Source organism: Apium graveolens, chromosome 8 (genome assembly GCF_009905375.1).
Source record: "Apium graveolens cultivar Ventura chromosome 8, ASM990537v1, whole genome shotgun sequence".
NCBI classification, from domain to species: domain Eukaryota; kingdom Viridiplantae; phylum Streptophyta; class Magnoliopsida; order Apiales; family Apiaceae; genus Apium; species Apium graveolens.
The window spans coordinates 215,183,178-215,196,449 of record NC_133654.1 but is presented as its reverse complement, the minus strand read 5'-3'; the positions used below and the strand labels follow the sequence as shown (position 1 = coordinate 215,196,449).

General features: G+C 39.4%; 1 non-coding gene across 1 annotated transcript; it reads left to right on the top strand.

The window, feature by feature from the left end:
• Positions 1-12,907: 12,907 nt before the first annotated feature.
• Positions 12,908-13,014, top strand: LOC141681781 (small nucleolar RNA R71). The gene has a single exon (XR_012559205.1). It is a non-coding gene; the product is annotated as a small nucleolar RNA R71 (small nucleolar RNA).
• The last annotated feature ends 258 nt before the right edge of the window (positions 13,015-13,272 follow it).

The following is a 13,272-nucleotide window of genomic DNA, read 5'->3' as shown; positions in this document are numbered from 1 at the left end:
GCAAATGTAAAGCTTGTCGAACTGTAGCCAGAGTCACTACATGTTCATCCTCCCCTGTTGAATAGATGATACTTGGGGACCCATGAGCACCACCATCATCATATATGCCACTTCTCCAAAACTCCGGCACTTGAGTTCCAGAGATGGCTTCTGGTTGGGTCAAAGCATACCCAATCTCAGAGTTAGCAAGGAAATCCTGAATAAAGTGAAATTCTGATGGAGCTTCACCCTTGCTAAGAATAGCCAAGTAATTGTTGGGAACAAACTTAGCTCCATTGAAAACAATATCTTTCGGTGTCAAATCTGTGAAAAATCAAATGAGAAAAAGAGTGTTTGCAAGGTGTTTGATAAAATGCCTGTATGAAAAATAGCTTCAGAGAATATTAGTAAGTGAGAAAAAATAAGAGAGATAAGAGAATGAGAGATTTAGGTAAAAGATTGTAAAATCTTTTAACTTTCTTATTTATACAACCCACATGAAATATGGCAGACAGTTTACACCTGGAAACATGTGAACAGTCAATAGTTAAAGCAGGAGTTAGTGGGCACGGGAAATAAGTAATAATTACTGTGCACATGCAGTTTTTCAAGACAAACACGTTTACCACTAACTTAAATGATTATGACTTTTTTTATCTCACCTAATAATATTCTGATTATATGACCGTTACAAAATTTGTCACAAATAAGTCAAGTAAATAAATAATGCCACATAAGCATCACAGTTTCCATCAGGATTTGATATCAGAACTTGACTATTATCATATTTTAACAGTCATCAGAACATGGCTTCTGTACTCAAAAATTGAATGTTTGTATCTGTGATTCTTCATACAAGTACTGACTTGTTTCTTCAGAGTTTAATCATCATAACTTCCATCAGAACTTGTCCTCAGAATTTATGCAAATGACACTTAACTGTTTGTCAAAAACAACTAAATCACCACAGTAATTTTCATCATTCATATGGAGTGAAAGTGTGTGCATTTAGCAAAATATCATATAAGATTAAAGTCTGATAAACTTCAATATATCTTAGAAATAAGGCATAACTAAGAGAAGTGCTTATAATCTGTCATTAATAATGAAGTCTACTATAGAATAAATTTGTGCATGAGTCCACCTCAACTGTTTGTGCTCATTTTATGCATCTTTTAGAATTCTTTTTCACAGAGGCTTCTCAGTGTAAATGAGTCACAACTGCTATTAGAATTTATGCTATTATCAGAGTATTTCTCCAGTAATCAGAGAATGTGAAAAGTCACCAAGAAATATTATTTGCTTTTCTAATGCATATAACTTAATACCAGCAATGCACTTGGGTCTTCCCTTCCACATATTTACTCTAGATCTCAAAGGAGTACCTGACTTTAATTTTCTTTTATTTTCTTCAGATAAGTGAGGCTTATCAGCATTTAGTTTATCCTTAAGATTTATTGACATCAGAATTTGACAGATAAAAAGCAAGAATCTAGTTTGTGACTTATTAATAAGATACACAAAGTAAATTTGACTAAGCTCAAAATCAGAATTTGCTTGTGTTAATGAATTTCCACATAAACAACTAATTCAAACATGGGATTTCTAGTATGTTAAAGACTACTAGGTTGGCATCTAGTACAGCAATCCTCATTGGATTGAATAGTCACATAACATTCAAATCACTATCAGAGTATATAGATCCACATCGGATAACAATCAGCATTTAATGTATTACAATTTAAGCACAAATTACATGAAGATAAGACAATCTATAAACACTGATCATAAAGTCTGATGCATGAGAACAAAAATTAAGCAGATTTAGAGAAAGAACCTGAAACCATTTCAAGTTCATTTACCAGTCTTGTAAAAGTAGCTTCACATAGTGGTTTTGTGAAGATATCTGCTAGTTGTTGAAATGTTGGAACAAAATGCAATTCCACTGTACCTTCCATCACATGTTCCCTTATGAAATGATACCTAATGCTGATGTGCTTTGTCATTGAGTGTTGAACTGGATTACATGTCATAGCAATAGCACTTTGATTATCACAGTAAATAGGTATTTTAGAAAATTCTAACCCATAATCCAGTAACTGATTCTTCATCCAAAGAATCTGTGCACAACAGCTTCCTGCAGCAATATATTATGCTTCTGCAGTTGATGTGGAAATTGATTTCTGTTTCTTGCTAAACCAAGAAACCAGTCTGCCTCCAAGAAATTGGCAGCTTCCACTAGTGCTTTTCCTGTCTATTTTGCATCCTGCAAAATCTACATCTGAGTAACCTATTAGCTTAAAGTCTGATTCTCTAGGATACCACAATCCTAGATCAGCTGTACCCTTGAGGTACTTGAAAATTCTTTTCACAGCTATTAGATGAGGTTCTCTTGGATCAGCCTGAAATCTTGCACAAAGACAAGTAGCATACATGATATCAGCTCTACTTGCAGTTAAATATAGTAAAGAGCCAATCATACCTCTATAGTTAGTAATATCTACTGATGAACCAGTATCTTTATCTAACTTGGTTGCAGTGGCTATGAGAGTAGATGCAGTTGAACTGTCTTGCATTCCAAATTTCTTGAGTAAATTTTTGGTGTACTTGGATTGACAGATAAAAGTACCTTCTTCATTTTGCTTGACTTGAAGTCCCAGAAAATAGCTAAGTTCTCCCATCATACTCATTTGATATCTTGACTGCATTAGCTTTGCAAACCTTTCATAAAGTTTGGCATTAGTAGAACCAAATATGATATCATCAACATATATCTGTACCAAAAGTAAGTCATTTCCATGGTTGAGGTAAAACAATGTTTTATCAATTGTGCCTCTGTGAAATCCACTTTCCAGAAGGAATTGAGCTAAAGTCTCATACCATGCTCTTGGAGCTTGCTTAAGGCCATAAAGTGCTTTGTCTAATCTGTAGACATGATTTGGAAATTTTAAATCTTCAAATCATGGAGGTTGTTCAACATATACCTCTTCCTCCAATTCTCCATTGAGAAAAGCACTTTTCACATCCATTTGAAAGACTTTAAACTTTTTGTGAGCAGCATAAGCCAAAAAGATTCTTATGGCTTCCAATCTAGCAACTGGTGCAAATGTTTCATCATAATCAATACCCTCATGTTGAGAGTAGCCTTTAGCAACCAGCCTTGCTGTTTCTTGTACTTATGCCATCACTTTCAGTTTTGTTTCTGAACACCCATTTTGTGCCAACAATAGATCTATTCTTTGGTCTTGGCACTAGGGTCCAGACTTTATTTCTTTCAAATTCATTCAACTCTTCCTGCATTGCTTGCACCCAATCAGCATCTTGAAGTGCTTCTTCCACTTTCTTTGGTTCAGTCTGAGATAGAAAAGAATGATAGAGACATTCATTTGATATTGTAGTTCTAGTTCTGACACATGCTTCAGGATCTCCAATTATTAAGTCAGGTGTATGTGATTTGGTCCACTTCCTTGCAGATGGAAGTTGATTTCTAGAACTGGATCCTCCCCCATGATCCATGCTGTCTCCATCAGCATTTCTGATGCTCCCCCTGTAGTTATGCTCTCTGAAACTTCAGAATTTGAGTTGGATCCTTCAGGATTTGAATCAGAGTTTCCAGAATTATCAGAACTTGGCTCATCAGAACTTGATGAATCAGAACTCGAAGAGCCAGTGACAGGTTCTAATGCTTCTTGAGAGTCTTGAGTTATGGTAGGATCTTCAGCTTGCTCCCCCTGGACATTTGCATTTTCCTTTGGAGTTATTACCACAGTTTCAATGACATCAGAACTTAACCCGTCAGAACTTACAGGATCAGAGTTTAAGTCATCAGAATTTACAGTATCAGAGTTTAAATCTTCATTTTCAAATCAAGCATAGTTGTTAGGGCGGAAAACACGCGCTAATAATACACGCAAGTATACGCGTTTGCAAGTAATATAGAATACTTTCTAGTTCGTTCCCACAGAGACTCGGACTAATTATGTTCAATTAACACTTACTCACCAATGTATGATTACTTTTAAATTTTAAGACAATAACACATAGAATTGATTAACTAATTATTAACTATAATTAATTACGAGAATTAAACACTTAATTGACACTTGAATTAACAATATTAAACACACATGATATCATAACTTCATTACTTCTTCCTTCAATAGTTATTATTATTACCCTTAGCATGTAACGATGATGATATTAATCGAACAACACTAAACTGATAAAAGCCAACTTTCGTTGTACTAATACCATTCTACCAAGCATCCACAATTAAGATAGAAGTTGAATAGTCATCAATTATGTTGAGACCCTATATGTCTAGAAAATTTGAAAACATAACGATTTAAGCACAAGTTGTTCCTTATGATTACACAGGGCAAGTAAAACGGTTAGAGTTACCCACTAATCATGCATACACATACATGAACCTATGCTAGCATGACAAGTTCTAAATCTCAAGATCCACCGTCGCTTCACAAGAGATTAACACCCTATCTTATATGTTCGCGACGCACATAAGACGAATAAGCACAACCAATACTAGATATCATACAATCATCACACACTAAGGTATTAAACAACTAACTAAAGAATTCCATAGAAAATCTACTACGACCCCATGATCACGATTAGCCCATGATTGAACTCATCGTCACCATGGGTTCATATGAAAACATGATAATAACACACGAGAATAATTAATAAAACTACTTATATTAAACCAGAGTACGTCACAAGAGTAAATAGGTTCAAAATAAAGAAAACTAGCATCCACTGTTACAACGAATAAAATAATCATAAGAAACTATGATTCCTCTTCGTTGCGATGTGCTAAAATGGTCTTCTTCCTTATCTCCTTGCTCCTCGATTAATACCACGATTCAACACACGTGAAACGTCTCTGAAAACTACTTATATAGAAGCCCCACAAAACCCAGCCATCTAAGAAGTCAGAGGTCCAGCAGAACAAGAACTCTAAAAATCAGATTTTTAATTCGCGCCCCTGAGCGGCCGCCCAGCAATCCTGAGCGGGCGCCCAGCTTCCTGAGCGGCCGCCCAGCACCTTTCTAGAAAATTAATTATTTTGCTCCCGTTCTCTGCTGCATTTGGCTCCTAACTTCCCACTTACAATGCCAAACACATACTAAGGCTTATTCTTGATGAAATCTCCCCACAAACACAAGGAACACCTGAAATGCACAAACACTAGAAAAACATATCAAATACACAAAATATTTGATTTCAAGACATCAATTCAAGCCATTATAAGACGTTCTAAGTGGTATAAATGCCACTTATCACACCCCCAAACTTAAATCGATGCTTGTCCTCAAGCGTCACAGACTCAAAAACAAAACAAAAATATGCATGAATGCAATCTATATGAAATGCAGCGATCCCCCTTACTACGACTAAACCAACAATTCACGACATCTCAAGAAATGCAATTAGGCGACTAAAGATCAATCAAATCATGCAAACTAACATACAACCAGAAACGTGGTGTGTGCTGGTGCTTAACAGATATGCTTCAAAACTAGATCAATTATCATAACTCGACTATCCTCAAGGTAATCACATGATTATATGAAGAATAAATTTTAGGTACAAAATGACTTAAACACTTCAAGATTACTGGAGCTTATTACGGAATCATGCTTTTATTCAACACAACAACAATGTTTATTTGACCGTGCAATGAGTGAGATCCACAAAAGACTTATACAATGACATCCATTTAGCGAGCGTTAGGTTAGCAGATTCCAGACTATAAAAGCCTTAGGTCACTAGGCATAAAGTTCACTAAGAACTTAATAACTCGAATACCAAAGAGCCCACTCGTGATCAATTATGCATTAACTATTTACATTTTTTTTCTTTTCTCTTTTTTTTTCTTTTTTTTTCTATTTTTTCTTTTCTTTTTTTTTCAAATTTTTGAGCAAGTGCGTTTCACTCCATCTTGCTCAACCCTAGACTACTCGCATAAAAATACGAGCCGGCTACTAGACATTTGACGCCTTGCCACAATTAGCAATGAATTCCAATTTTTACTCCAATGTTTTCTTTTCATGCCTTTTATCATTAAGAACCTATTATAAATTCTAAGCATAATCAATAGATTAACCTCAAAAACCATCAAACCATGACAACAATCTAGTCCTTAAGCATACTCTAAGACTTAGTGAAATTATAAGTGTTTCTAGCATGCATGTCATCCTACAAGACTCAACATCACTCTAACGATATCACCACACTCGCATCAATATCACAAATCAATTGGTAAAGCAACGCAAAAGGGATCATGGTAAATGCATGAGCTAAATGACATGATAAATAAAGCTATAAAATAAAATAAAATAAAAACTATATGGTAAAAATATGTAATTATATGAACTAAACTATCATGAATATCCAACTATATGACACACACATAAAAATATTCCTTAACTACCACCCCCAAACTTAAAATCTTCACTGTCCCCAGTGAAGGTAGTAGAAAGGAACTCAGGGTATACCTATTCGGAAAAATCATCATCATCACCCTCAGAGGGTGGAGTATCAGGAGGCGAATAAGCAGAGTCCTCACCAAAAACGGGCCACTAGATGTCAGCTCCCAGGCCTCTAAAAGCAGTCCCCAGTGCAAGGGTGAGCTCCTGAGCAAACCTACTATGCGTCTCATACATAGCATCCATCCTCCTCGACAGCCTCCTATACTGGGCATCAGCCATCCCAGCACCCTCCTGAGCTCTAGAAGAGCCTGCCTCATCACGACCTGGCCTAGCCATGGTAGCACCAGCTACTGGACATCCTCCTGGAAGATGATAACCCAACCCATGCTCCTCGGGCTCTCTACCCGTCCACTCCTGCATCGCATCCAGAGTCCCTGAATCAATAGGAGCGGCCGGCATCTGCAACTGCTCGTGAGAAGGCCAATGAACTCCCACTGCTCGGCATAGCTTCGTGACAGTAGATGCATAAGGGATGTTCATGTGCTTCGCTCCCCTCAAAAACTTCAGAATTCCTTGGTAGATAAACTCACCAAGGTCCACATAATACTCCTCATTCAAAATACCCCATAACAACCTTGCTCGCTCAACTGTAACCTCATGTGCATGTGAAGTAGGCAGAATATTAGCACAAATAAAGGCATTCCATGCACGGGCATACCTGTTCATCGCAATCACCGGAAAAGAATGGTACTCGTTAGTTCCAGTCTTGAACTTCCAAACCGTGCCCGGCTGACAGAGAGTAGCACAAATCAAATCTAAATCAAACTCCTCGGAGGGCTTCTCATTCCAATTCTCCTTCGTGGGCTTCCGCTATCGCTGCCCAATCACACGGCGAATCGCCTCAGGATGATAATCCACCATTAGCCCACGCACAACAGAAACCCATTCTTTTCAGCCTTTGCGTTCGCATAGAACCCGCGAACCACGCTCATCGGAACCGCCTCCGGTGACTCACAAAAAGAAATCCAACCCTTTTTAGCAATCATCGGCAACAACTCACCATCCTTCCCCGATGGTAAGAATCCCCTCTCCTTTAAAATCGGCTTACCCAGAAGCCTAGTATACTCCTCCTCAGCAGCCCTATCAAACAAACGAGGTCTCGCAGCAGTACCCCTCGAAGAATCAGCAGTAGGCACAGTGCTGCTGGTATCAATAGTTCGGGCTCTCTTGGGTGCCATTAAAACTGAGAAAAAGTGTTTAAGATTTGTGTTTTTGAATATGGGAGAGAGTTTTAAGGTTGAAAGTGTATGGGGGAGTATATAGAATAGTTGTATGTATATATAGGATAGAGATTAGGGTTAAAATTTGATTAGGAGTGGGGTTGAGGGTTAAAAATGTGGGTTTATGGAAAAAGGATTCGTGGGTAGTGGGTTGTGTTTTTATTTTTTATGTTTACTGATTTTTTTGGATTTTTATGAGGCTTAAAAAAATTTCAGGCATACGGATCCTGAGCGGCCGCCCAGCTGAGCTGAGCGGGCGCCCAGCTGAGTTGAGCGGGCGCCCAGCATCCTGAGCGGCCGCCCAGCAAGGCTAAGCGGGCGCCCAGGTGGTCTCTGGAAAAATATTTTTTCTTACCCATTTTTCTGATTTTTTTTGTGTTTTTGGTTAGGTTACTGACCTTTAGGGTTCCTATAACAACAAATCTCGGGTTGCCTCCCAAGAAGCGCTTCTTTTACGTCATTAGCTTGACGTAGTGTACCTTGCTCAAGTTGAAAATAAAATGGCACTAACCACTTCCCGGTTTGTCGTATCCCCATAGTAATGCTTCAAACGCTGACCATTAACCTTGAATGCTTGACAATAAATCTCCACCGCTCCATGTGGAAATACAGTTTTGACAATAAAAGGTCCACACCACCTTGATTTCAACTTCCCAGGAAAAAGTCGGAGACGAGAGTTGAATAAAAGAACTTTCTGCCCCGGCATAAATGACTTAGGATATAGCTTCCTGTCGTGCCACCTTTTCACTTTTTCCTTGTACATTTTGTTGTTCTCGTACGCTTGTAGTCGAAATTCATCAAGTTCATTTAACTGAAGCATTCGCTTCTTTCCAGCTGCATCTAGATCAAGGTTCAACTTCTTCAACGCCCAATAAGCCTTATGCTCAAGCTCCGCAGGTAAATGACATCGCTTACCATAAACAAGTTGAAACGGGGACATCCCAAGTGGAGTCTTGTATGTTGTTCTATAAGCCCAAACAGCTTTATCGAGCTTTAAAGACCAATCCTTCCTCGATGGACAAACAACTTTCTCTAGAATGCGCTTGATCTCTCTATTAGACACTTCCGCTTGACCATTCGTTTGTGGATGATAGGAAGTAGCAACACGATGATTCACATTATAGCGCTGCATCATAGAAGTGAACTTACGGGTTGCAGAAATGCGACCCCTCATCACTTATGATTACTCGTGACGTTCCAAACCTTGTAAAAATCTGCTTATGAAGAAAATTCAACACTACCTTTGCATCATTCGTCAGTAGAGCCTTGACTTCTACCCATTTTGAGACATAATCGACTGCTAGGAAGATGTACTGATTATTACAGGACGAGACAAATGGTCCCATGAAATCGATTCCCCAAACATCAAAGACCTCGACTTCAAGCATCACATTTAACGGCATCTCATCCTTCCTCGTAAGATTCCCCACTCTTTGGCAACGATCACATCTTAAAACGAACTGATGTGCATCCTTAATCAAACTAGGCCAGAAAAAACCTGCTTGCAGAATACGAGCTGCTGTCTTTTCACCACCATAAACTGCGGAGTGGCAGTCTCGTAATATTCCCTCCGTCTCACAGAATGGGATACATCTCCTGATGATCTGGTCAGCTCCTTGTCTAAACAAATACGGTTCATCCCACATGTACCACTTCATCTCATGCATAAACTTCTTCTTTTGAGCTGTATTCATATTATGAGGCATTATATTGCTGACAAAATAGTTCACAATATCTGCGAACCATGGTTCTTCCTCCTGAACTGCGAACAACTGCTCATCCGGAAAAGATTCATTGATCAATGTCTTATCATGTAAAGTAGAATCAGGATTCTCCAATCTAGAGAGATGGTCAGCTACATGATTCTCAGTACCTTTTCGATCCTTGATCTCTAACTCAAATTCATGTAGCAAGAGCACCCAACAAATAAGTCTAGGCTTCGAATCCTTCTTGGAAACCAAATAGCGAATGGCCGCATGATCAGTGAATACTGTCACCTTTGTCCCAAGCAGATAAGATCGAAATTTTTCGAACCCAAAGACTATAGCCAAGCGCTTCTACTCAGTAGTGGTGTAGTTCATTTGAGATCTATTTAGAGTCTTACTAGCATAGTAGACCACATGAAAAAGATTATTCTTGCGCTGCCCAAGAACTGCTCCCACCGCATAATCACTTGCATCACACATCATCTCAAAAGGCTCTGTCCAATCAGGTGTCGTAATAACCGGTGCTGTTATCAAACTCTTCTTGAGAGTCTCGAATGCCGCCAAGCATTCATCATCAAATTTGAAAGGCACATCCTTCTCGAGCAAGTTGCACAACGGCTTAGATATCTTCGAGAAATCCTTGATGAAACGCCGATAAAAACCCGCATGACCAAAAAAACTACGGATTCCTTTCACAGAAATAGGTGGTGGAAGATTTTCAATGACTCCCACCTTGGCTTTGTCCACCTCAAGACCCTTGCTAGAGACCTTATGCCCAAGAATAATGCCTTCACGCACCATAAAGTGACATTTTTCCCAATTGAGCACCAAATTAGTTTCCACATACCTTTTGAGCACTGCACGAAGATTATTCAAACACTCATCATACGAATGTCCAAAGACGGAGAAGTCGTTCATGAACACTTCGACATTATTTCCAATCATATCAGAGAATATAGCCATCATACCTCTCTGAAAAGTGGCAGGTTCGCCATATAAGCCAAACGAAGCTCTGTGAAAAGCGAACGTGCCAAATGGACAAGTGAAGGTAGTCTTTTCTTGATCCTCTGGTGCAATGCAAATATGATTATACCCCGAATAGCCATCCAGAAGACAATAATACTCATGATCGGCTAACCTGTCAAGCATCTGATCAATAAATGAAAGAGGGAAGTGATCCTTTCTCGTGGCCTTGTTCAACTTTTGGTAATCCATGCATACCCTTCATCCTGTTACTGTTCGAGTGGGGATGAGCTCGTTTTTCTCATTTGCTACCACAGTAATACCTCATTTCTTAGATACACGTTGCACGGGGTTCACCCAAGAACTGTCAGAAATAGGATATATGATTCATGCATCCAGCCACTTCAAAATTTCTTTCTTCACCACTTCTTTCATGATAGGATTAAGTCATCGTTGTTGCTCAACAGTTGGCTTACTACCTTCTTCTAGCAGAATTTTATGCATGCAGTACGAAGGGTTGATCCCTTTGATATCTGTTATAGTCCATCCAATAACCGATTTGAATTCTCTCAAAATCATCAAGAGTTTGTCCTCCTCACTACCTGAAAGGTCAGATGCAATAATAACATGTAAAGTAGATGCATCACCTAAAAAGGCATACCTCAAGTGTTCAAGCAATGGTTTAAGCTCCAAAGTAGGTGTTTCCTCAATAGATGGTTTGAGCTTTCCTTCAGCATTCTTGAGATCAGAAGTACCAAGAGATTCAAATGGCATGTCTAGCTTTCACCTCCAAGGATAAAGCATTTAGATATTGTAGTTGCTCATTGTCATCCTCATCATCACTGTCAAACTCCCCCACTAAGGCTTTCTCTAATGCGTCAGACATTAGCATATGATCAAGTTCTGAAGTTACCGCAGAATCAATCAAATCCACCCTTAAGCACTCCTCGTCTTCTGTAGGGAATTTCATCGCTTTGAATACATTAAATGTCACATCCTGATCCTGCACCCTCATAGTAAGTTCATCTTTCTGCACATCTATCAAGGTACGGCCTGTAGCCAAGAAAGGTCTTCCTAAGATTATGGGGATCTTCTTATCTTCCTCGAAATCCAAAATGACAAAGTCTACAGGGAAGAAGAGCTTATCCACCTTTACTAACACATCCTCCACTATGCCTCGTAGATATGTAATAGAATGATCAACCAATTGTAGAGACATGTAGGTGGGCTTTGGATCAGGCAAATTCAACTTTTTGAAGATAGAAAACGGCATCAGATTGATGCTTGCTCCCAAATCGCACAGGCATTTATCAAAAGACAACTTTCCAGTGGTGCAAGGAATGGTGAAGCTACCTGGATCTTTAAGCTTTGGAGGTAATTTCTGTTGCAGCACAGCACTGCACTCTTCCATTAGAGCAACGGTCTCAAGGTCATCTAGTTTCACCTTCCTTGAAAGAATACTCTTCATAAATTTCGCATAACTAGGCATTTGCTCCAGAGCCTCAGCGAAAGGTATGTTGATGTGAAGTTTTTTGAACACCTCCAGAAACTTACCGAACTGCTTATCTAGTTTTTGTTGTTGCAATCTCTTAGGGAAAGGTGGTGGAGGATAGAGCTGTTTCTCCCCTGTATTACCCTCAGGCAGAGTGTGTTCAACAGTAGTCTTCCTTGGTTCCGCCGCTTTCTCCTTTTTCTTCTCTTCTTCATCACCAATTTTAGCTTCTCCGTCTTTTGTTTTTTCAGCATCATCAACTTTTCCATGCCTTAAGGTAATAGCCTTGACTTACTCTTTAGCTTCCTTCCTGCCTGGCACTTCAGTATCACTGAGAAGTGTGCCAGGTTGATGATTGAGCACTGCATTGGCTATTTGACCGATTTGATTTTCCAAGGTCTTGATAGAACAGCCTGACTTTTGCACAACAACTTGAGTCCCTCGAAATCAGCACTAGAAGGTAGAGCAGCACCTCCTTGTTGAGGATATGATTGCCTTTGAGCATACTGTTGTGGTTGCTGGAATCCAGGTGGATTAAACTATTTACTTATACCTTGCTAATATGGTTGCTGAATAGCATTCTGAGTATTGCTCCAGCTGAAATTGGGATGATTTCTGTTGTTAGGATGATAAGTAGCTAGCACAGGCTGCTGCGGTCGCTGATAATTGTTCACATACTGAACAGATTCATTAACAAGAGAACACTGATCCGTAGCATGAGAACCTGCACAAAGCTCACAGACCATAGCTATCTGATTGACTCCATAGGTGGCTAAAGAATCGACTTTCATAGACAGCACTTGGAGCTGCGCTGCAATAGCTGTAGCTGCATCAACTTCCAGAATACCTGCTACCTTACCAGGCATCATCCTTTGAGTTGGGTTTTGATGCTCATTTGCAGCCATAGTTTTAATAAGATTATAAGCCTCAGTATAGCTTTTGGCCCACAAGGCGCCTCCAGCTGTTGCATCGAGCATGGGCCGAGATTGGGCCCCCAAACCATTATAGAAACCAGTGATCACCATCCAGTCAGGCATACCATGATGTGGACACTTTCTCAACATCTCCTTGTAGCGCTCCCAAGCTTCGCACATAGATTCTGTTGGTTGCTGCGCAAACTGAGTAAGAGCACTCCTCATAACTGCAATCTTCGCCATTGGATATAACTTTACCAGAAACTTTTGCGCAAGATCTTGCCAAGTAGTGATGGACCCGGCTGGTTCAGAATGTAACCAGTCCTTAGCTTTATCCCTCAGAGAGAATGGGAAAAGCCTCATCTTGATAGCCTCATCAGTCACACCATTATATTTGAAAGTACTACAGATCTCGACAAAATTCCTGATGTGCATGTTAGGGTCTTCAGTTACAGCACCTCCGAAAGAAACAGAATTTTGCACCAT